Source organism: Oncorhynchus nerka, unplaced genomic scaffold (genome assembly GCF_034236695.1).
Source record: "Oncorhynchus nerka isolate Pitt River unplaced genomic scaffold, Oner_Uvic_2.0 unplaced_scaffold_977, whole genome shotgun sequence".
Classification (NCBI taxonomy): Eukaryota; Metazoa; Chordata; class Actinopteri; order Salmoniformes; family Salmonidae; genus Oncorhynchus; species Oncorhynchus nerka.
Genome location: NW_027040315.1, coordinates 1 through 19,899, shown reverse-complemented (window position 1 = coordinate 19,899; position 19,899 = coordinate 1). Strand labels below are relative to the sequence as shown.

Genomic DNA, 19,899 nt, shown 5'->3' with positions numbered 1-19,899 from the left:
GGTGGCAAGCCCTCGAAATTCCAAGCAGATGGTTGTTTGCGAAGTGAGTTGGTGCTTCGGCAGAGAAAATAAACACCCAACGTGGGGCTCGAACCCACGACCCTGAGATTAAGAGTCTCATGCTCTACCGACTGAGCTAGCCAGGTACCTCACTAGTGATTTTGACTTGGTTCGAATATCGTACATCCCAGTTTCTGCAAAATATGGTGATCAGTGAGTGTTGTTGATGGATCCTGTGGTGCAATCTGTTAGCGTGTTGTACTTATACAGCAGTATACAGTAATTCGATGCGAAGGTTATGAGTTCAAGCCCCACCAGGAGCAAGTATTCTTCTTGAAGCCCCTGCCTGTCTATTTCTTGTCCGGAAAATGATAATTTATTCAATCCATTTAGGAGTACAATTCATCGGTAATAGGGATGTCATTGAGATGACAGGTCAGAGTGCAGGCAGAGATAAAATACAAATTCATAGCCTTCTGTATCACCAGCTATGCAGGGTGGCAAGCCTGCTCGAAATTCCAAGCAGATGGTTGTTTGCGAAGTGAGTTGGTGCTTCGGCAGAGAAAATAAACACCCAACGTGGGGCTCGAACCCACGACCCTGAGATTAAGAGTCTCATGCTCTACCGACTGAGCTAGCCAGGTACCTCACTAGTGATTTTGACTTGGTTCGAATATCGTACATCCCAGTTTCTGCAAAATATGGTGATCAGTGAGTGTTGTTGATGGATCCTGTGGTGCAATCTGTTAGCGTGTTGTACTTATACAGCAGTATACAGTAATTCGATGCGAAGGTTATGAGTTCAAGCCCCACCAGGAGCAAGTATTCTTCTTGAAGCCCCTGCCTGTCTATTTCTTGTCCGGAAAATGATAATTTATTCAATCCATTTAGGAGTACAATTCATCGGTAATAGGGATGTCATTGAGATGACAGGTCAGAGTGCAGGCAGAGATAAAATACAAATTCATAGCCTTCTGTATCACCAGCTATGCAGGGTGGCAAGCCTGCTCGAAATTCCAAGCAGATGGTTGTTTGCGAAGTGAGTTGGTGCTTCGGCAGAGAAAATAAACACCCAACGTGGGGCTCGAACCCACGACCCTGAGATTAAGAGTCTCATGCTCTACCGACTGAGCTAGCCAGGTACCTCACTAGTGATTTTGACTTGGTTCGAATATCGTACATCCCAGTTTCTGCAAAATATGGTGATCAGTGAGTGTTGTTGATGGATCCTGTGGTGCAATCTGTTAGCGTGTTGTACTTATACAGCAGTATACAGTAATTCGATGCGAAGGTTATGAGTTCAAGCCCCACCAGGAGCAAGTATTCTTCTTGAAGCCCCTGCCTGTCTATTTCTTGTCCGGAAAATGATAATTTATTCAATCCATTTAGGAGTACAATTCATCGGTAATAGGGATGTCATTGAGATGACAGGTCAGAGTGCAGGCAGAGATAAAATACAAATTCATAGCCTTCTGTATCACCAGCTATGCAGGGTGGCAAGCCTGCTCGAAATTCCAAGCAGATGGTTGTTTGCGAAGTGAGTTGGTGCTTCGGCAGAGAAAATAAACACCCAACGTGGGGCTCGAACCCACGACCCTGAGATTAAGAGTCTCATGCTCTACCGACTGAGCTAGCCAGGTACCTCACTAGTGATTTTGACTTGGTTCGAATATCGTACATCCCAGTTTCTGCAAAATATGGTGATCAGTGAGTGTTGTTGATGGATCCTGTGGTGCAATCTGTTAGCGTGTTGTACTTATACAGCAGTATACAGTAATTCGATGCGAAGGTTATGAGTTCAAGCCCCACCAGGAGCAAGTATTCTTCTTGAAGCCCCTGCCTGTCTATTTCTTGTCCGGAAAATGATAATTTATTCAATCCATTTAGGAGTACAATTCATCGGTAATAGGGATGTCATTGAGATGACAGGTCAGAGTGCAGGCAGAGATAAAATACAAATTCATAGCCTTCTGTATCACCAGCTATGCAGGGTGGCAAGCCTGCTCGAAATTCCAAGCAGATGGTTGTTTGCGAAGTGAGTTGGTGCTTCGGCAGAGAAAATAAACACCCAACGTGGGGCTCGAACCCACGACCCTGAGATTAAGAGTCTCATGCTCTACCGACTGAGCTAGCCAGGTACCTCACTAGTGATTTTGACTTGGTTCGAATATCGTACATCCCAGTTTCTGCAAAATATGGTGATCAGTGAGTGTTGTTGATGGATCCTGTGGTGCAATCTGTTAGCGTGTTGTACTTATACAGCAGTATACAGTAATTCGATGCGAAGGTTATGAGTTCAAGCCCCACCAGGAGCAAGTATTCTTCTTGAAGCCCCTGCCTGTCTATTTCTTGTCCGGAAAATGATAATTTATTCAATCCATTTAGGAGTACAATTCATCGGTAATAGGGATGTCATTGAGATGACAGGTCAGAGTGCAGGCAGAGATAAAATACAAATTCATAGCCTTCTGTATCACCAGCTATGCAGGGTGGCAAGCCTGCTCGAAATTCCAAGCAGATGGTTGTTTGCGAAGTGAGTTGGTGCTTCGGCAGAGAAAATAAACACCCAACGTGGGGCTCGAACCCACGACCCTGAGATTAAGAGTCTCATGCTCTACCGACTGAGCTAGCCAGGTACCTCACTAGTGATTTTGACTTGGTTCGAATATCGTACATCCCAGTTTCTGCAAAATATGGTGATCAGTGAGTGTTGTTGATGGATCCTGTGGTGCAATCTGTTAGCGTGTTGTACTTATACAGCAGTATACAGTAATTCGATGCGAAGGTTATGAGTTCAAGCCCCACCAGGAGCAAGTATTCTTCTTGAAGCCCCTGCCTGTCTATTTCTTGTCCGGAAAATGATAATTTATTCAATCCATTTAGGAGTACAATTCATCGGTAATAGGGATGTCATTGAGATGACAGGTCAGAGTGCAGGCAGAGATAAAATACAAATTCATAGCCTTCTGTATCACCAGCTATGCAGGGTGGCAAGCCTGCTCGAAATTCCAAGCAGATGGTTGTTTGCGAAGTGAGTTGGTGCTTCGGCAGAGAAAATAAACACCCAACGTGGGGCTCGAACCCACGACCCTGAGATTAAGAGTCTCATGCTCTACCGACTGAGCTAGCCAGGTACCTCACTAGTGATTTTGACTTGGTTCGAATATCGTACATCCCAGTTTCTGCAAAATATGGTGATCAGTGAGTGTTGTTGATGGATCCTGTGGTGCAATCTGTTAGCGTGTTGTACTTATACAGCAGTATACAGTAATTCGATGCGAAGGTTATGAGTTCAAGCCCCACCAGGAGCAAGTATTCTTCTTGAAGCCCCTGCCTGTCTATTTCTTGTCCGGAAAATGATAATTTATTCAATCCATTTAGGAGTACAATTCATCGGTAATAGGGATGTCATTGAGATGACAGGTCAGAGTGCAGGCAGAGATAAAATACAAATTCATAGCCTTCTGTATCACCAGCTATGCAGGGTGGCAAGCCTGCTCGAAATTCCAAGCAGATGGTTGTTTGCGAAGTGAGTTGGTGCTTCGGCAGAGAAAATAAACACCCAACGTGGGGCTCGAACCCACGACCCTGAGATTAAGAGTCTCATGCTCTACCGACTGAGCTAGCCAGGTACCTCACTAGTGATTTTGACTTGGTTCGAATATCGTACATCCCAGTTTCTGCAAAATATGGTGATCAGTGAGTGTTGTTGATGGATCCTGTGGTGCAATCTGTTAGCGTGTTGTACTTATACAGCAGTATACAGTAATTCGATGCGAAGGTTATGAGTTCAAGCCCCACCAGGAGCAAGTATTCTTCTTGAAGCCCCTGCCTGTCTATTTCTTGTCCGGAAAATGATAATTTATTCAATCCATTTAGGAGTACAATTCATCGGTAATAGGGATGTCATTGAGATGACAGGTCAGAGTGCAGGCAGAGATAAAATACAAATTCATAGCCTTCTGTATCACCAGCTATGCAGGGTGGCAAGCCTGCTCGAAATTCCAAGCAGATGGTTGTTTGCGAAGTGAGTTGGTGCTTCGGCAGAGAAAATAAACACCCAACGTGGGGCTCGAACCCACGACCCTGAGATTAAGAGTCTCATGCTCTACCGACTGAGCTAGCCAGGTACCTCACTAGTGATTTTGACTTGGTTCGAATATCGTACATCCCAGTTTCTGCAAAATATGGTGATCAGTGAGTGTTGTTGATGGATCCTGTGGTGCAATCTGTTAGCGTGTTGTACTTATACAGCAGTATACAGTAATTCGATGCGAAGGTTATGAGTTCAAGCCCCACCAGGAGCAAGTATTCTTCTTGAAGCCCCTGCCTGTCTATTTCTTGTCCGGAAAATGATAATTTATTCAATCCATTTAGGAGTACAATTCATCGGTAATAGGGATGTCATTGAGATGACAGGTCAGAGTGCAGGCAGAGATAAAATACAAATTCATAGCCTTCTGTATCACCAGCTATGCAGGGTGGCAAGCCTGCTCGAAATTCCAAGCAGATGGTTGTTTGCGAAGTGAGTTGGTGCTTCGGCAGAGAAAATAAACACCCAACGTGGGGCTCGAACCCACGACCCTGAGATTAAGAGTCTCATGCTCTACCGACTGAGCTAGCCAGGTACCTCACTAGTGATTTTGACTTGGTTCGAATATCGTACATCCCAGTTTCTGCAAAATATGGTGATCAGTGAGTGTTGTTGATGGATCCTGTGGTGCAATCTGTTAGCGTGTTGTACTTATACAGCAGTATACAGTAATTCGATGCGAAGGTTATGAGTTCAAGCCCCACCAGGAGCAAGTATTCTTCTTGAAGCCCCTGCCTGTCTATTTCTTGTCCGGAAAATGATAATTTATTCAATCCATTTAGGAGTACAATTCATCGGTAATAGGGATGTCATTGAGATGACAGGTCAGAGTGCAGGCAGAGATAAAATACAAATTCATAGCCTTCTGTATCACCAGCTATGCAGGGTGGCAAGCCTGCTCGAAATTCCAAGCAGATGGTTGTTTGCGAAGTGAGTTGGTGCTTCGGCAGAGAAAATAAACACCCAACGTGGGGCTCGAACCCACGACCCTGAGATTAAGAGTCTCATGCTCTACCGACTGAGCTAGCCAGGTACCTCACTAGTGATTTTGACTTGGTTCGAATATCGTACATCCCAGTTTCTGCAAAATATGGTGATCAGTGAGTGTTGTTGATGGATCCTGTGGTGCAATCTGTTAGCGTGTTGTACTTATACAGCAGTATACAGTAATTCGATGCGAAGGTTATGAGTTCAAGCCCCACCAGGAGCAAGTATTCTTCTTGAAGCCCCTGCCTGTCTATTTCTTGTCCGGAAAATGATAATTTATTCAATCCATTTAGGAGTACAATTCATCGGTAATAGGGATGTCATTGAGATGACAGGTCAGAGTGCAGGCAGAGATAAAATACAAATTCATAGCCTTCTGTATCACCAGCTATGCAGGGTGGCAAGCCTGCTCGAAATTCCAAGCAGATGGTTGTTTGCGAAGTGAGTTGGTGCTTCGGCAGAGAAAATAAACACCCAACGTGGGGCTCGAACCCACGACCCTGAGATTAAGAGTCTCATGCTCTACCGACTGAGCTAGCCAGGTACCTCACTAGTGATTTTGACTTGGTTCGAATATCGTACATCCCAGTTTCTGCAAAATATGGTGATCAGTGAGTGTTGTTGATGGATCCTGTGGTGCAATCTGTTAGCGTGTTGTACTTATACAGCAGTATACAGTAATTCGATGCGAAGGTTATGAGTTCAAGCCCCACCAGGAGCAAGTATTCTTCTTGAAGCCCCTGCCTGTCTATTTCTTGTCCGGAAAATGATAATTTATTCAATCCATTTAGGAGTACAATTCATCGGTAATAGGGATGTCATTGAGATGACAGGTCAGAGTGCAGGCAGAGATAAAATACAAATTCATAGCCTTCTGTATCACCAGCTATGCAGGGTGGCAAGCCTGCTCGAAATTCCAAGCAGATGGTTGTTTGCGAAGTGAGTTGGTGCTTCGGCAGAGAAAATAAACACCCAACGTGGGGCTCGAACCCACGACCCTGAGATTAAGAGTCTCATGCTCTACCGACTGAGCTAGCCAGGTACCTCACTAGTGATTTTGACTTGGTTCGAATATCGTACATCCCAGTTTCTGCAAAATATGGTGATCAGTGAGTGTTGTTGATGGATCCTGTGGTGCAATCTGTTAGCGTGTTGTACTTATACAGCAGTATACAGTAATTCGATGCGAAGGTTATGAGTTCAAGCCCCACCAGGAGCAAGTATTCTTCTTGAAGCCCCTGCCTGTCTATTTCTTGTCCGGAAAATGATAATTTATTCAATCCATTTAGGAGTACAATTCATCGGTAATAGGGATGTCATTGAGATGACAGGTCAGAGTGCAGGCAGAGATAAAATACAAATTCATAGCCTTCTGTATCACCAGCTATGCAGGGTGGCAAGCCTGCTCGAAATTCCAAGCAGATGGTTGTTTGCGAAGTGAGTTGGTGCTTCGGCAGAGAAAATAAACACCCAACGTGGGGCTCGAACCCACGACCCTGAGATTAAGAGTCTCATGCTCTACCGACTGAGCTAGCCAGGTACCTCACTAGTGATTTTGACTTGGTTCGAATATCGTACATCCCAGTTTCTGCAAAATATGGTGATCAGTGAGTGTTGTTGATGGATCCTGTGGTGCAATCTGTTAGCGTGTTGTACTTATACAGCAGTATACAGTAATTCGATGCGAAGGTTATGAGTTCAAGCCCCACCAGGAGCAAGTATTCTTCTTGAAGCCCCTGCCTGTCTATTTCTTGTCCGGAAAATGATAATTTATTCAATCCATTTAGGAGTACAATTCATCGGTAATAGGGATGTCATTGAGATGACAGGTCAGAGTGCAGGCAGAGATAAAATACAAATTCATAGCCTTCTGTATCACCAGCTATGCAGGGTGGCAAGCCTGCTCGAAATTCCAAGCAGATGGTTGTTTTTCGAAGTGAGTTGGTGCTTCGGCAGAGAAAATAAACACCCAACGTGGGGCTCGAACCCACGACCCTGAGATTAAGAGTCTCATGCTCTACCGACTGAGCTAGCCAGGTACCTCACTAGTGATTTTGACTTGGTTCGAATATCGTACATCCCAGTTTCTGCAAAATATGGTGATCAGTGAGTGTTGTTGATGGATCCTGTGGTGCAATCTGTTAGCGTGTTGTACTTATACAGCAGTATACAGTAATTCGATGCGAAGGTTATGAGTTCAAGCCCCACCAGGAGCAAGTATTCTTCTTGAAGCCCCTGCCTGTCTATTTCTTGTCCGGAAAATGATAATTTATTCAATCCATTTAGGAGTACAATTCATCGGTAATAGGGATGTCATTGAGATGACAGGTCAGAGTGCAGGCAGAGATAAAATACAAATTCATAGCCTTCTGTATCACCAGCTATGCAGGGTGGCAAGCCTGCTCGAAATTCCAAGCAGATGGTTGTTTGCGAAGTGAGTTGGTGCTTCGGCAGAGAAAATAAACACCCAACGTGGGGCTCGAACCCACGACCCTGAGATTAAGAGTCTCATGCTCTACCGACTGAGCTAGCCAGGTACCTCACTAGTGATTTTGACTTGGTTCGAATATCGTACATCCCAGTTTCTGCAAAATATGGTGATCAGTGAGTGTTGTTGATGGATCCTGTGGTGCAATCTGTTAGCGTGTTGTACTTATACAGCAGTATACAGTAATTCGATGCGAAGGTTATGAGTTCAAGCCCCACCAGGAGCAAGTATTCTTCTTGAAGCCCCTGCCTGTCTATTTCTTGTCCGGAAAATGATAATTTATTCAATCCATTTAGGAGTACAATTCATCGGTAATAGGGATGTCATTGAGATGACAGGTCAGAGTGCAGGCAGAGATAAAATACAAATTCATAGCCTTCTGTATCACCAGCTATGCAGGGTGGCAAGCCTGCTCGAAATTCCAAGCAGATGGTTGTTTGCGAGTGAGTTGGTGCTTCGGCAGAGAAAATAAACACCCAACGTGGGGCTCGAACCCACGACCCTGAGATTAAGAGTCTCATGCTCTACCGACTGAGCTAGCCAGGTACCTCACTAGTGATTTTGACTTGGTTCGAATATCGTACATCCCAGTTTCTGCAAAATATGGTGATCAGTGAGTGTTGTTGATGGATCCTGTGGTGCAATCTGTTAGCGTGTTGTACTTATACAGCAGTATACAGTAATTCGATGCGAAGGTTATGAGTTCAAGCCCCACCAGGAGCAAGTATTCTTCTTGAAGCCCCTGCCTGTCTATTTCTTGTCCGGAAAATGATAATTTATTCAATCCATTTAGGAGTACAATTCATCGGTAATAGGGATGTCATTGAGATGACAGGTCAGAGTGCAGGCAGAGATAAAATACAAATTCATAGCCTTCTGTATCACCAGCTATGCAGGGTGGCAAGCCTGCTCGAAATTCCAAGCAGATGGTTGTTTGCGAAGTGAGTTGGTGCTTCGGCAGAGAAAATAAACACCCAACGTGGGGCTCGAACCCACGACCCTGAGATTAAGAGTCTCATGCTCTACCGACTGAGCTAGCCAGGTACCTCACTAGTGATTTTGACTTGGTTCGAATATCGTACATCCCAGTTTCTGCAAAATATGGTGATCAGTGAGTGTTGTTGATGGATCCTGTGGTGCAATCTGTTAGCGTGTTGTACTTATACAGCAGTATACAGTAATTCGATGCGAAGGTTATGAGTTCAAGCCCCACCAGGAGCAAGTATTCTTCTTGAAGCCCCTGCCTGTCTATTTCTTGTCCGGAAAATGATAATTTATTCAATCCATTTAGGAGTACAATTCATCGGTAATAGGGATGTCATTGAGATGACAGGTCAGAGTGCAGGCAGAGATAAAATACAAATTCATAGCCTTCTGTATCACCAGCTATGCAGGGTGGCAAGCCTGCTCGAAATTCCAAGCAGATGGTTGTTTGCGAAGTGAGTTGGTGCTTCGGCAGAGAAAATAAACACCCAACGTGGGGCTCGAACCCACGACCCTGAGATTAAGAGTCTCATGCTCTACCGACTGAGCTAGCCAGGTACCTCACTAGTGATTTTGACTTGGTTCGAATATCGTACATCCCAGTTTCTGCAAAATATGGTGATCAGTGAGTGTTGTTGATGGATCCTGTGGTGCAATCTGTTAGCGTGTTGTACTTATACAGCAGTATACAGTAATTCGATGCGAAGGTTATGAGTTCAAGCCCCACCAGGAGCAAGTATTCTTCTTGAAGCCCCTGCCTGTCTATTTCTTGTCCGGAAAATGATAATTTATTCAATCCATTTAGGAGTACAATTCATCGGTAATAGGGATGTCATTGAGATGACAGGTCAGAGTGCAGGCAGAGATAAAATACAAATTCATAGCCTTCTGTATCACCAGCTATGCAGGGTGGCAAGCCTGCTCGAAATTCCAAGCAGATGGTTGTTTGCGAAGTGAGTTGGTGCTTCGGCAGAGAAAATAAACACCCAACGTGGGGCTCGAACCCACGACCCTGAGATTAAGAGTCTCATGCTCTACCGACTGAGCTAGCCAGGTACCTCACTAGTGATTTTGACTTGGTTCGAATATCGTACATCCCAGTTTCTGCAAAATATGGTGATCAGTGAGTGTTGTTGATGGATCCTGTGGTGCAATCTGTTAGCGTGTTGTACTTATACAGCAGTATACAGTAATTCGATGCGAAGGTTATGAGTTCAAGCCCCACCAGGAGCAAGTATTCTTCTTGAAGCCCCTGCCTGTCTATTTCTTGTCCGGAAAATGATAATTTATTCAATCCATTTAGGAGTACAATTCATCGGTAATAGGGATGTCATTGAGATGACAGGTCAGAGTGCAGGCAGAGATAAAATACAAATTCATAGCCTTCTGTATCACCAGCTATGCAGGGTGGCAAGCCTGCTCGAAATTCCAAGCAGATGGTTGTTTGCGAAGTGAGTTGGTGCTTCGGCAGAGAAAATAAACACCCAACGTGGGGCTCGAACCCACGACCCTGAGATTAAGAGTCTCATGCTCTACCGACTGAGCTAGCCAGGTACCTCACTAGTGATTTTGACTTGGTTCGAATATCGTACATCCCAGTTTCTGCAAAATATGGTGATCAGTGAGTGTTGTTGATGGATCCTGTGGTGCAATCTGTTAGCGTGTTGTACTTATACAGCAGTATACAGTAATTCGATGCGAAGGTTATGAGTTCAAGCCCCACCAGGAGCAAGTATTCTTCTTGAAGCCCCTGCCTGTCTATTTCTTGTCCGGAAAATGATAATTTATTCAATCCATTTAGGAGTACAATTCATCGGTAATAGGGATGTCATTGAGATGACAGGTCAGAGTGCAGGCAGAGATAAAATACAAATTCATAGCCTTCTGTATCACCAGCTATGCAGGGTGGCAAGCCTGCTCGAAATTCCAAGCAGATGGTTGTTTGCGAAGTGAGTTGGTGCTTCGGCAGAGAAAATAAACACCCAACGTGGGGCTCGAACCCACGACCCTGAGATTAAGAGTCTCATGCTCTACCGACTGAGCTAGCCAGGTACCTCACTAGTGATTTTGACTTGGTTCGAATATCGTACATCCCAGTTTCTGCAAAATATGGTGATCAGTGAGTGTTGTTGATGGATCCTGTGGTGCAATCTGTTAGCGTGTTGTACTTATACAGCAGTATACAGTAATTCGATGCGAAGGTTATGAGTTCAAGCCCCACCAGGAGCAAGTATTCTTCTTGAAGCCCCTGCCTGTCTATTTCTTGTCCGGAAAATGATAATTTATTCAATCCATTTAGGAGTACAATTCATCGGTAATAGGGATGTCATTGAGATGACAGGTCAGAGTGCAGGCAGAGATAAAATACAAATTCATAGCCTTCTGTATCACCAGCTATGCAGGGTGGCAAGCCTGCTCGAAATTCCAAGCAGATGGTTGTTTGCGAAGTGAGTTGGTGCTTCGGCAGAGAAAATAAACACCCAACGTGGGGCTCGAACCCACGACCCTGAGATTAAGAGTCTCATGCTCTACCGACTGAGCTAGCCAGGTACCTCACTAGTGATTTTGACTTGGTTCGAATATCGTACATCCCAGTTTCTGCAAAATATGGTGATCAGTGAGTGTTGTTGATGGATCCTGTGGTGCAATCTGTTAGCGTGTTGTACTTATACAGCAGTATACAGTAATTCGATGCGAAGGTTATGAGTTCAAGCCCCACCAGGAGCAAGTATTCTTCTTGAAGCCCCTGCCTGTCTATTTCTTGTCCGGAAAATGATAATTTATTCAATCCATTTAGGAGTACAATTCATCGGTAATAGGGATGTCATTGAGATGACAGGTCAGAGTGCAGGCAGAGATAAAATACAAATTCATAGCCTTCTGTATCACCAGCTATGCAGGGTGGCAAGCCTGCTCGAAATTCCAAGCAGATGGTTGTTTGCGAAGTGAGTTGGTGCTCGGCAGAGAAAATAAACACCCAACGTGGGGCTCGAACCCACGACCCTGAGATTAAGAGTCTCATGCTCTACCGACTGAGCTAGCCAGGTACCTCACTAGTGATTTTGACTTGGTTCGAATATCGTACATCCCAGTTTCTGCAAAATATGGTGATCAGTGAGTGTTGTTGATGGATCCTGTGGTGCAATCTGTTAGCGTGTTGTACTTATACAGCAGTATACAGTAATTCGATGCGAAGGTTATGAGTTCAAGCCCCACCAGGAGCAAGTATTCTTCTTGAAGCCCCTGCCTGTCTATTTCTTGTCCGGAAAATGATAATTTATTCAATCCATTTAGGAGTACAATTCATCGGTAATAGGGATGTCATTGAGATGACAGGTCAGAGTGCAGGCAGAGATAAAATACAAATTCATAGCCTTCTGTATCACCAGCTATGCAGGGTGGCAAGCCTGCTCGAAATTCCAAGCAGATGGTTGTTTGCGAAGTGAGTTGGTGCTTCTGCAGAGAAAATAAACACCCAACGTGGGGCTCGAACCCACGACCCTGAGATTAAGAGTCTCATGCTCTACCGACTGAGCTAGCCAGGTACCTCACTAGTGATTTTGACTTGGTTCGAATATCGTACATCCCAGTTTCTGCAAAATATGGTGATCAGTGAGTGTTGTTGATGGATCCTGTGGTGCAATCTGTTAGCGTGTTGTACTTATACAGCAGTATACAGTAATTCGATGCGAAGGTTATGAGTTCAAGCCCCACCAGGAGCAAGTATTCTTCTTGAAGCCCCTGCCTGTCTATTTCTTGTCCGGAAAATGATAATTTATTCAATCCATTTAGGAGTACAATTCATCGGTAATAGGGATGTCATTGAGATGACAGGTCAGAGTGCAGGCAGAGATAAAATACAAATTCATAGCCTTCTGTATCACCAGCTATGCAGGGTGGCAAGCCTGCTCGAAATTCCAAGCAGATGGTTGTTTGCGAAGTGAGTTGGTGCTTCGGCAGAGAAAATAAACACCCAACGTGGGGCTCGAACCCACGACCCTGAGATTAAGAGTCTCATGCTCTACCGACTGAGCTAGCCAGGTACCTCACTAGTGATTTTGACTTGGTTCGAATATCGTACATCCCAGTTTCTGCAAAATATGGTGATCAGTGAGTGTTGTTGATGGATCCTGTGGTGCAATCTGTTAGCGTGTTGTACTTATACAGCAGTATACAGTAATTCGATGCGAAGGTTATGAGTTCAAGCCCCACCAGGAGCAAGTATTCTTCTTGAAGCCCCTGCCTGTCTATTTCTTGTCCGGAAAATGATAATTTATTCAATCCATTTAGGAGTACAATTCATCGGTAATAGGGATGTCATTGAGATGACAGGTCAGAGTGCAGGCAGAGATAGAATACAAATTCATAGCCTTCTGTATCACCAGCTATGCAGGGTGGCAAGCCTGCTCGAAATTCCAAGCAGATGGTTGTTTGCGAAGTGAGTTGGTGCTTCGGCAGAAAAAAATAAACACCCAACGTGGGGCTCGAACCCACGACCCTGAGATTAAGAGTCTCATGCTCTACCGACTGAGCTAGCCAGGTACCTCACTAGTGATTTTGACTTGGTTCGAATATCGTACATCCCAGTTTCTGCAAAATATGGTGATCAGTGAGTGTTGTTGATGGATCCTGTGGTGCAATCTGTTAGCGTGTTGTACTTATACAGCAGTATACAGTAATTCGATGCGAAGGTTATGAGTTCAAGCCCCACCAGGAGCAAGTATTCTTCTTGAAGCCCCTGCCTGTCTATTTCTTGTCCGGAAAATGATAATTTATTCAATCCATTTAGGAGTACAATTCATCGGTAATAGGGATGTCATTGAGATGACAGGTCAGAGTGCAGGCAGAGATAAAATACAAATTCATAGCCTTCTGTATCACCAGCTATGCAGGGTGGCAAGCCTGCTCGAAATTCCAAGCAGATGGTTGTTTGCGAAGTGAGTTGGTGCTTCGGCAGAGAAAATAAACACCCAACGTGGGGCTCGAACCCACGACCCTGAGATTAAGAGTCTCATGCTCTACCGACTGAGCTAGCCAGGTACCTCACTAGTGATTTTGACTTGGTTCGAATATCGTACATCCCAGTTTCTGCAAAATATGGTGATCAGTGAGTGTTGTTGATGGATCCTGTGGTGCAATCTGTTAGCGTGTTGTACTTATACAGCAGTATACAGTAATTCGATGCGAAGGTTATGAGTTCAAGCCCCACCAGGAGCAAGTATTCTTCTTGAAGCCCCTGCCTGTCTATTTCTTGTCCGGAAAATGATAATTTATTCAATCCATTTAGGAGTACAATTCATCGGTAATAGGGATGTCATTGAGATGACAGGTCAGAGTGCAGGCAGAGATAGAATACAAATTCATAGCCTTCTGTATCACCAGCTATGCAGGGTGGCAAGCCTGCTCGAAATTCCAAGCAGATGGTTGTTTGCGAAGTGAGTTGGTGCTTCGGCAGAGAAAATAAACACCCAACGTGGGGCTCGAACCCACGACCCTGAGATTAAGAGTCTCATGCTCTACCGACTGAGCTAGCCAGGTACCTCACTAGTGATTTTGACTTGGTTCGAATATCGTACATCCCAGTTTCTGCAAAATATGGTGATCAGTGAGTGTTGTTGATGGATCCTGTGGTGCAATCTGTTAGCGTGTTGTACTTATACAGCAGTATACAGTAATTCGATGCGAAGGTTATGAGTTCAAGCCCCACCAGGAGCAAGTATTCTTCTTGAAGCCCCTGCCTGTCTATTTCTTGTCCGGAAAATGATAATTTATTCAATCCATTTAGGAGTACAATTCATCGGTAATAGGGATGTCATTGAGATGACAGGTCAGAGTGCAGGCAGAGATAAAATACAAATTCATAGCCTTCTGTATCACCAGCTATGCAGGGTGGCAAGCCTGCTCGAAATTCCAAGCAGATGGTTGTTTGCGAAGTGAGTTGGTGCTTCGGCAGAGAAAATAAACACCCAACGTGGGGCTCGAACCCACGACCCTGAGATTAAGAGTCTCATGCTCTACCGACTGAGCTAGCCAGGTACCTCACTAGTGATTTTGACTTGGTTCGAATATCGTACATCCCAGTTTCTGCAAAATATGGTGATCAGTGAGTGTTGTTGATGGATCCTGTGGTGCAATCTGTTAGCGTGTTGTACTTATACAGCAGTATACAGTAATTCGATGCGAAGGTTATGAGTTCAAGCCCCACCAGGAGCAAGTATTCTTCTTGAAGCCCCTGCCTGTCTATTTCTTGTCCGGAAAATGATAATTTATTCAATCCATTTAGGAGTACAATTCATCGGTAATAGGGATGTCATTGAGATGACAGGTCAGAGTGCAGGCAGAGATAAAATACAAATTCATAGCCTTCTGTATCACCAGCTATGCAGGGTGGCAAGCCTGCTCGAAATTCCAAGCAGATGGTTGTTTGCGAAGTGAGTTGGTGCTTCGGCAGAAAAAAACACCCAACGTGGGGCTCGAACCCACGACCCTGAGATTAAGAGTCTCATGCTCTACCGACTGAGCTAGCCAGGTACCTCACTAGTGATTTTGACTTGGTTCGAATATCGTACATCCCAGTTTCTGCAAAATATGGTGATCAGTGAGTGTTGTTGATGGATCCTGTGGTGCAATCTGTTAGCGTGTTGTACTTATACAGCAGTATACAGTAATTCGATGCGAAGGTTATGAGTTCAAGCCCCACCAGGAGCAAGTATTCTTCTTGAAGCCCCTGCCTGTCTATTTCTTGTCCGGAAAATGATAATTTATTCAATCCATTTAGGAGTACAATTCATCGGTAATAGGGATGTCATTGAGATGACAGGTCAGAGTGCAGGCAGAGATAAAATACAAATTCATAGCCTTCTGTATCACCAGCTATGCAGGGTGGCAAGCCTGCTCGAAATTCCAAGCAGATGGTTGTTTGCGAAGTGAGTTGGTGCTTCGGCAGAGAAAATAAACACCCAACGTGGGGCTCGAACCCACGACCCTGAGATTAAGAGTCTCATGCTCTACCGACTGAGCTAGCCAGGTACCTCACTAGTGATTTTGACTTGGTTCGAATATCGTACATCCCAGTTTCTGCAAAATATGGTGATCAGTGAGTGTTGTTGATGGATCCTGTGGTGCAATCTGTTAGCGTGTTGTACTTATACAGCAGTATACAGTAATTCGATGCGAAGGTTATGAGTTCAAGCCCCACCAGGAGCAAGTATTCTTCTTGAAGCCCCTGCCTGTCTATTTCTTGTCCGGAAAATGATAATTTATTCAATCCATTTAGGAGTACAATTCATCGGTAATAGGGATGTCATTGAGATGACAGGTCAGAGTGCAGGCAGAGATAAAATACAAATTCATAGCCTTCTGTATCACCAGCTATGCAGGGTGGCAAGCCTGCTCGAAATTCCAAGCAGATGGTTGTTTGCGAAGTGAGTTGGTGCTTCGGCAGAGAAAATAAACACCCAACGTGGGGCTCGAACCCACGACCCTGAGATTAAGAGTCTCATGCTCTACCGACTGAGCTAGCCAGGTACCTCACTAGTGATTTTGACTTGGTTCGAATATCGTACATCCCAGTTTCTGCAAAATATGGTGATCAGTGAGTGTTGTTGATGGATCCTGTGGTGCAATCTGTTAGCGTGTTGTACTTATACAGCAGTATACAGTAATTCGATGCGAAGGTTATGAGTTCAAGCCCCACCAGGAGCAAGTATTCTTCTTGAAGCCCCTGCCTGTCTATTTCTTGTCCGGAAAATGATAATTTATTCAATCCATTTAGGAGTACAATTCATCGGTAATAGGGATGTCATTGAGATGACAGGTCAGAGTGCAGGCAGAGATAAAATACAAATTCATAGCCTTCTGTATCACCAGCTATGCAGGGTGGCAAGCCTGCTCGAAATTCCAAGCAGATGGTTGTTTGCGAAGTGAGTTGGTGCTTCGGCAGAGAAAATAAAAACACCAACGTGGGGCTCGAACCCACGACCCTGAGATTAAGAGTCTCATGCTCTACCGACTGAGCTAGCCAGGTACCTCACTAGTGATTTTGACTTGGTTCGAATATCGTACATCCCAGTTTCTGCAAAATATGGTGATCAGTGAGTGTTGTTGATGGATCCTGTGGTGCAATCTGTTAGCGTGTTGTACTTATACAGCAGTATACAGTAATTCGATGCGAAGGTTATGAGTTCAAGCCCCACCAGGAGCAAGTATTCTTCTTGAAGCCCCTGCCTGTCTATTTCTTGTCCGGAAAATGATAATTTATTCAATCCATTTAGGAGTACAATTCATCGGTAATAGGGATGTCATTGAGATGACAGGTCAGAGTGCAGGCAGAGATAAAATACAAATTCATAGCCTTCTGTATCACCAGCTATGCAGGGTGGCAAGCCTGCTCGAAATTCCAAGCAGATGGTTGTTTGCGAAGTGAGTTGGTGCTTCGGCAGAGAAAATAAACACCCAACGTGGGGCTCGAACCCACGACCCTGAGATTAAGAGTCTCATGCTCTACCGACTGAGCTAGCCAGGTACCTCACTAGTGATTTTGACTTGGTTCGAATATCGTACATCCCAGTTTCTGCAAAATATGGTGATCAGTGAGTGTTGTTGATGGATCCTGTGGTGCAATCTGTTAGCGTGTTGTACTTATACAGCAGTATACAGTAATTCGATGCGAAGGTTATGAGTTCAAGCCCCACCAGGAGCAAGTATTCTTCTTGAAGCCCCTGCCTGTCTATTTCTTGTCCGGAAAATGATAATTTATTCAATCCATTTAGGAGTACAATTCATCGGTAATAGGGATGTCATTGAGATGACAGGTCAGAGTGCAGGCAGAGATAAAATACAAATTCATAGCCTTCTGTATCACCAGCTATGCAGGGTGGCAAGCCTGCTCGAAATTCCAAGCAGATGGTTGTTTGCGAAGTGAGTTGGTGCTTCGGCAGAGAAAATAAACACCCAACGTGGGGCTCGAACCCACGACCCTGAGATTAAGAGTCTCATGCTCTACCGACTGAGCTAGCCAGGTACCTCACTAGTGATTTTGACTTGGTTCGAATATCGTACATCCCAGTTTCTGCAAAATATGGTGATCAGTGAGTGTTGTTGATGGATCCTGTGGTGCAATCTGTTAGCGTGTTGTACTTATACAGCAGTATACAGTAATTCGATGCGAAGGTTATGAGTTCAAGCCCCACCAGGAGCAAGTATTCTTCTTGAAGCCCCTGCCTGTCTATTTCTTGTCCGGAAAATGATAATTTATTCAATCCATTTAGGAGTACAATTCATCGGTAATAGGGATGTCATTGAGATGACAGGTCAGAGTGCAGGCAGAGATAAAATACAAATTCATAGCCTTCTGTATCACCAGCTATGCAGGGTGGCAAGCCTGCTCGAAATTCCAAGCAGATGGTTGTTTGCGAAGTGAGTTGGTGCTTCGGCAGAGAAAATAAACACCCAACGTGGGGCTCGAACCCACGACCCTGAGATTAAGAGTCTCATGCTCTACCGACTGAGCTAGCCAGGTACCTCACTAGTGATTTTGACTTGGTTCGAATATCGTACATCCCAGTTTCTGCAAAATATGGTGATCAGTGAGTGTTGTTGATGGATCCTGTGGTGCAATCTGTTAGCGTGTTGTACTTATACAGCAGTATACAGTAATTCGATGCGAAGGTTATGAGTTCAAGCCCCACCAGGAGCAAGTATTCTTCTTGAAGCCCCTGCCTGTCTATTTCTTGTCCGGAAAATGATAATTTATTCAATCCATTTAGGAGTACAATTCATCGGTAATAGGGATGTCATTGAGATGACAGGTCAGAGTGCAGGCAGAGATAAAATACAAATTCATAGCCTTCTGTATCACCAGCTATGCAGGGTGGCAAGCCTGCTCGAAATTCCAAGCAGATGGTTGTTTGCGAAGTGAGTTGGTGCTTCGGCAGAGAAAATAAACACCCAACGTGGGGCTCGAACCCACGACCCTGAGATTAAGAGTCTCATGCTCTACCGACTGAGCTAGCCAGGTACCTCACTAGTGATTTTGACTTGGTTCGAATATCGTACATCCCAGTTTCTGCAAAATATGGTGATCAGTGAGTGTTGTTGATGGATCCTGTGGTGCAATCTGTTAGCGTGTTGTACTTATACAGCAGTATACAGTAATTCGATGCGAAGGTTATGAGTTCAAGCCCCACCAGGAGCAAGTATTCTTCTTGAAGCCCCTGCCTGTCTATTTCTTGTCCGGAAAATGATAATTTATTCAATCCATTTAGGAGTACAATTCATCGGTAATAGGGATGTCATTGAGATGACAGGTCAGAGTGCAGGCAGAGATAGAATACAAATTCATAGCCTTCTGTATCACCAGCTATGCAGGGTGGCAAGCCTGCTCGAAATTCCAAGCAGATGGTTGTTTGCGAAGTGAGTTGGTGCTTCGGCAGAGAAAATAAACACCCAACGTGGGGCTCGAACCCACGACCCTGAGATTAAGAGTCTCATGCTCTACCGACTGAGCTAGCCAGGTACCTCACTAGTGATTTTGACTTGGTTCGAATATCGTACATCCCAGTTTCTGCAAAATATGGTGATCAGTGAGTGTTGTTGATGGATCCTGTGGTGCAATCTGTTAGCGTGTTGTACTTATACAGCAGTATACAGTAATTCGATGCGAAGGTTATGAGTTCAAGCCCCACCAGGAGCAAGTATTCTTCTTGAAGCCCCTGCCTGTCTATTTCTTGTCCGGAAAATGATAATTTATTCAATCCATTTAGGAGTACAATTCATCGGTAATAGGGATGTCATTGAGATGACAGGTCAGAGTGCAGGCAGAGATAAAATACAAATTCATAGCCTTCTGTATCACCAGCTATGCAGGGTGGCAAGCCTGCTCGAAATTCCAAGCAGATGGTTGTTTGCGAAGTGAGTTGGTGCTTCGGCAGAGAAAATAAACACCCAACGTGGGGCTCGAACCCACGACCCTGAGATTAAGAGTCTCATGCTCTACCGACTGAGCTAGCCAGGTACCTCACTAGTGATTTTGACTTGGTTCGAATATCGTACATCCCAGTTTCTGCAAAATATGGTGATCAGTGAGTGTTGTTGATGGATCCTGTGGTGCAATCTGTTAGCGTGTTGTACTTATACAGCAGTATACAGTAATTCGATGCGAAGGTTATGAGTTCAAGCCCCACCAGGAGCAAGTATTCTTCTTGAAGCCCCTGCCTGTCTATTTCTTGTCCGGAAAATGATAATTTATTCAATCCATTTAGGAGTACAATTCATCGGTAATAGGTATGTCATTGAGATGACAGGTCAGAGTGCAGGCAGAGATAGAATACAAATTCATAGCCTTCTG

General features: G+C 44.6%; 22 non-coding genes across 22 annotated transcripts; all 22 read right to left on the bottom strand.

Moving 5' to 3' along the window:
* Positions 1-73: 73 nt before the first annotated feature.
* Positions 74-146, bottom strand: trnak-cuu (transfer RNA lysine (anticodon CUU)). Its single transcript has one exon. It is a non-coding gene; the product is annotated as a tRNA-Lys (tRNA).
* A 425-nt stretch (positions 147-571) lies between these two features.
* On the bottom strand, positions 572-644 carry trnak-cuu (transfer RNA lysine (anticodon CUU)). The gene has a single exon. It is a non-coding gene; the product is annotated as a tRNA-Lys (tRNA).
* A 425-nt stretch (positions 645-1,069) lies between these two features.
* Positions 1,070-1,142, bottom strand: trnak-cuu (transfer RNA lysine (anticodon CUU)). Its single transcript has one exon. It is a non-coding gene; the product is annotated as a tRNA-Lys (tRNA).
* Positions 1,143-1,567: 425 nt separating this feature from the next.
* trnak-cuu (transfer RNA lysine (anticodon CUU)) lies at positions 1,568-1,640 on the bottom strand. Its single transcript has one exon. It is a non-coding gene; the product is annotated as a tRNA-Lys (tRNA).
* Positions 1,641-2,065: 425 nt separating this feature from the next.
* trnak-cuu (transfer RNA lysine (anticodon CUU)) lies at positions 2,066-2,138 on the bottom strand. The gene has a single exon. It is a non-coding gene; the product is annotated as a tRNA-Lys (tRNA).
* A 425-nt stretch (positions 2,139-2,563) lies between these two features.
* Positions 2,564-2,636, bottom strand: trnak-cuu (transfer RNA lysine (anticodon CUU)). Its single transcript has one exon. It is a non-coding gene; the product is annotated as a tRNA-Lys (tRNA).
* A 425-nt stretch (positions 2,637-3,061) lies between these two features.
* On the bottom strand, positions 3,062-3,134 carry trnak-cuu (transfer RNA lysine (anticodon CUU)). The gene has a single exon. It is a non-coding gene; the product is annotated as a tRNA-Lys (tRNA).
* Positions 3,135-3,559: 425 nt separating this feature from the next.
* trnak-cuu (transfer RNA lysine (anticodon CUU)) lies at positions 3,560-3,632 on the bottom strand. Its single transcript has one exon. It is a non-coding gene; the product is annotated as a tRNA-Lys (tRNA).
* A 425-nt stretch (positions 3,633-4,057) lies between these two features.
* On the bottom strand, positions 4,058-4,130 carry trnak-cuu (transfer RNA lysine (anticodon CUU)). The gene has a single exon. It is a non-coding gene; the product is annotated as a tRNA-Lys (tRNA).
* Positions 4,131-4,555: 425 nt separating this feature from the next.
* On the bottom strand, positions 4,556-4,628 carry trnak-cuu (transfer RNA lysine (anticodon CUU)). Its single transcript has one exon. It is a non-coding gene; the product is annotated as a tRNA-Lys (tRNA).
* Positions 4,629-5,053: 425 nt separating this feature from the next.
* On the bottom strand, positions 5,054-5,126 carry trnak-cuu (transfer RNA lysine (anticodon CUU)). The gene has a single exon. It is a non-coding gene; the product is annotated as a tRNA-Lys (tRNA).
* Positions 5,127-5,551: 425 nt separating this feature from the next.
* trnak-cuu (transfer RNA lysine (anticodon CUU)) lies at positions 5,552-5,624 on the bottom strand. Its single transcript has one exon. It is a non-coding gene; the product is annotated as a tRNA-Lys (tRNA).
* Positions 5,625-6,049: 425 nt separating this feature from the next.
* Positions 6,050-6,122, bottom strand: trnak-cuu (transfer RNA lysine (anticodon CUU)). The gene has a single exon. It is a non-coding gene; the product is annotated as a tRNA-Lys (tRNA).
* Positions 6,123-6,547: 425 nt separating this feature from the next.
* trnak-cuu (transfer RNA lysine (anticodon CUU)) lies at positions 6,548-6,620 on the bottom strand. The gene has a single exon. It is a non-coding gene; the product is annotated as a tRNA-Lys (tRNA).
* A 426-nt stretch (positions 6,621-7,046) lies between these two features.
* trnak-cuu (transfer RNA lysine (anticodon CUU)) lies at positions 7,047-7,119 on the bottom strand. Its single transcript has one exon. It is a non-coding gene; the product is annotated as a tRNA-Lys (tRNA).
* Positions 7,120-7,544: 425 nt separating this feature from the next.
* Positions 7,545-7,617, bottom strand: trnak-cuu (transfer RNA lysine (anticodon CUU)). Its single transcript has one exon. It is a non-coding gene; the product is annotated as a tRNA-Lys (tRNA).
* A 424-nt stretch (positions 7,618-8,041) lies between these two features.
* Positions 8,042-8,114, bottom strand: trnak-cuu (transfer RNA lysine (anticodon CUU)). The gene has a single exon. It is a non-coding gene; the product is annotated as a tRNA-Lys (tRNA).
* Positions 8,115-16,006: 7,892 nt separating this feature from the next.
* trnak-cuu (transfer RNA lysine (anticodon CUU)) lies at positions 16,007-16,079 on the bottom strand. The gene has a single exon. It is a non-coding gene; the product is annotated as a tRNA-Lys (tRNA).
* A 924-nt stretch (positions 16,080-17,003) lies between these two features.
* On the bottom strand, positions 17,004-17,076 carry trnak-cuu (transfer RNA lysine (anticodon CUU)). The gene has a single exon. It is a non-coding gene; the product is annotated as a tRNA-Lys (tRNA).
* A 425-nt stretch (positions 17,077-17,501) lies between these two features.
* Positions 17,502-17,574, bottom strand: trnak-cuu (transfer RNA lysine (anticodon CUU)). Its single transcript has one exon. It is a non-coding gene; the product is annotated as a tRNA-Lys (tRNA).
* Positions 17,575-17,999: 425 nt separating this feature from the next.
* Positions 18,000-18,072, bottom strand: trnak-cuu (transfer RNA lysine (anticodon CUU)). The gene has a single exon. It is a non-coding gene; the product is annotated as a tRNA-Lys (tRNA).
* Positions 18,073-18,497: 425 nt separating this feature from the next.
* On the bottom strand, positions 18,498-18,570 carry trnak-cuu (transfer RNA lysine (anticodon CUU)). The gene has a single exon. It is a non-coding gene; the product is annotated as a tRNA-Lys (tRNA).
* Between the last annotated feature and the right edge of the window lie 1,329 nt (positions 18,571-19,899).